Source organism: Diceros bicornis, chromosome 31 (genome assembly GCF_020826845.1).
Source record: "Diceros bicornis minor isolate mBicDic1 chromosome 31, mDicBic1.mat.cur, whole genome shotgun sequence".
NCBI classification, from domain to species: Eukaryota; Metazoa; Chordata; class Mammalia; order Perissodactyla; family Rhinocerotidae; genus Diceros; species Diceros bicornis.
In genome coordinates this window covers 22,327,594-22,330,251 of record NC_080770.1, presented here as the reverse complement: position 1 = coordinate 22,330,251, position 2,658 = coordinate 22,327,594, and positions in this window count along the sequence as shown.

The window sequence follows — 2,658 nt, the reverse complement described above, 5'->3', positions numbered from 1 at the left end:
GCACCATTAAAAACCTCTTTTCAAAACTATGACCTTGCAGAAATGCTTAAATAAGGTGTGAAGGAAAAAAAACCTGAACATAAAACTACGTATACATTTCATTCAAAACTGTAAGAAATGTTTGCAAAATTGAAAGGAAACGACTGAAAGAAATCCACCATAATATTAATGATTCTTAATTTCTCATTGTATTTTCTCTACTTTTCAAATTATCTCTAATGAGTATGTATGAACTTAGGCCAACTACTTAATATCTCTAAGCCTCATTTTCCTTATCTGTAAAATGGGGATAATAAATATTAAATACATAATAGGAATGTTTTGAGGATTAAATAACATAAGGCATGTATTATTTTATAATGCAAATCATAAAAGTAAAATGCAAATGATGATGATGGTAATGAATTTCTCTGGAGAGTCTGGGTCAGAATAGAATCTCATGAATGGAGGGGAAGGGAGACTAAATCTTGACTTGGACCACCAAGCATGTTGTTCCCTCTTTATTTATAGAAGGATTGGCTTTATGAGCAGTTGGCTGACCATCTTGCCCACTAGGTATTCCAAGATTTATGATTCTTTGCACTTGAAACTTAAAAACAAAGTTTTGAAATGAGTAGAAATAGAAAATGTTGGGAAACAAATCCTATGCATTGCCCTTGTAAACCAATCTCCCACCTGAATCTGACGTGCAACCATCGAGACCTAATAATACTTGATATTTACTGAGCACCTACTAAGTGCCAGGCACTGTGCTACGTGCTTTTACATTATCTCACAATGGCCATCCTACGTAATTGAACCATTATCTTCATCTTACATATGAGGAAACTGAGTTTCTGAGAGGTCAAATAAGTTGACCAGTGTCACTCAGCTGAGGAGTAGCAAAACCGGGATTCAGTCCCACAGCATCTGAGTCCAGCACCTGCGGTCTTGCTGACTGTGATGCTGCCTCCTAGAGCAGTTTTCAGATGACAACCCAAACACCAACTGTGCAATCCCATGCAGGCATTTGATCTCACATCAAGATGCCCTTGTTGGTTCTTTCTGGAGTGTTACGAAACACCAGCTAGAAACAATGTGCATGTTTTACATTTACTGTAATTCTGAATAAAAACAAAATATAGTAGAATTTCTTTTTCTTTTTCATGAAAAAAAAGTGCTTATGTTATTTATCTGTTACCAATGTCTTTTTTGTGGTGTACTCAATGCCTATGTTATTTTTGGTTATAGCATTCTCCTTCAATGGCAGAAACTGGCTGGCTGTTTCAGGGCTATCTCTCCTCTCTATTCTGTGGGTAAATGTAACCATCTGATCAAACCATTTTCAGAATTTTAGAAGAGAGTAGAAGGAGAATTTTGCTGTAAAATACATATATTTCCTGCTAGGAAATTTCTGGGAAATGGGGGTACTTCATAAGCCTGAACAGAATGTCCCGGGAGACGACAATCATTTCCTTGTTCCTGCCTCCGGCATTACCATTGCTTATCAGTCTCCTGCCTTTCAACTGCACACACCTTAATTTGGCTCCTCTGAGTGTAAACCCTTTGGCCATCCTCAGTGGGACTATGCCCCAGGCCTTTCTATTCTTCCTCTCAGTCCTCTGTGAACCGTTTACGAGGATCCTAAGTCTCCTGGAGAAGCAGGAACTGGAGCTTATCTAAGTCCTTATAATATATGATGGAGGATCCTCTTTACTGTTCTGCTGTTAGCAAAAGTCATTTGCCTTGTTTTTCTGCAACCAAAGGAACAAAATGATTGTGATGAAAGCAGTGCTCAAACACAGTCCTGTGGGATTTCACTTCCTTTGTCCCCACTCTCTACCAACCTGCGCTTGACAATGAATCATTAATAACCATCCACCATCCTCTGGTTGTTGCTGATGTACGCACGGTAGACCTTACTGCAGTTGTGCAAGTTTATTGTTTGATGTACCAGAAGAGAAGTCCTGAAGCCCAGCTTCCTAATGTCAACATCTCTCTCCCCCTCTTTTAGAAAAAATCTTATTTTATCCTTAAAACAGCCCTGTTGGGAATGGCATTTGATATGGCCCTAGGCGCTTAAGAGTCAGTGACAATCCTTGTTGGCACTTAGGAGGCTCAACAATCTTTGTTGAATTTAATACAATTTTTAATCTTACAATAATTTATTCACAAATTACTTAGAATCTTAGACATTTGTCTATTTATTCATTTATTCATTTGTTGAACATGTTTTCATTATTTTCCCAGGTCTGTGTCTGTGTTCTGACACTATATATGTTCCAGGGTAGACATTTGCATGGAACCTCATGATTTTTAGATAACAAAATGCTTTCCACACACTATATTTAGCTGTGGCATAAAGAAGGAGTTATGGGTATAAGTTAGGACAAAGTGTGACCTTGAGGAAATAACTGTTTTTGATCCTGCCTATGTAATATGAAAGAACAAATAAGATGTGTTTCCAAAGGTGGTTGTATTGATTTGAGATAACGTAAGCAAGGAGCTTAGCCTGTGTCTGGCACATGGTAGTGTCAGTAAATATTAGCTCAATGAAATAAGATGAGGTGCAATTATAAAGTCCTATATATGTATATGTTGTTGTTATCAGTTTTGACCTCTATAACTATCACTCATTCATTTAATCAGCAGATATTAATTGAGTGCCTATAATGTGCC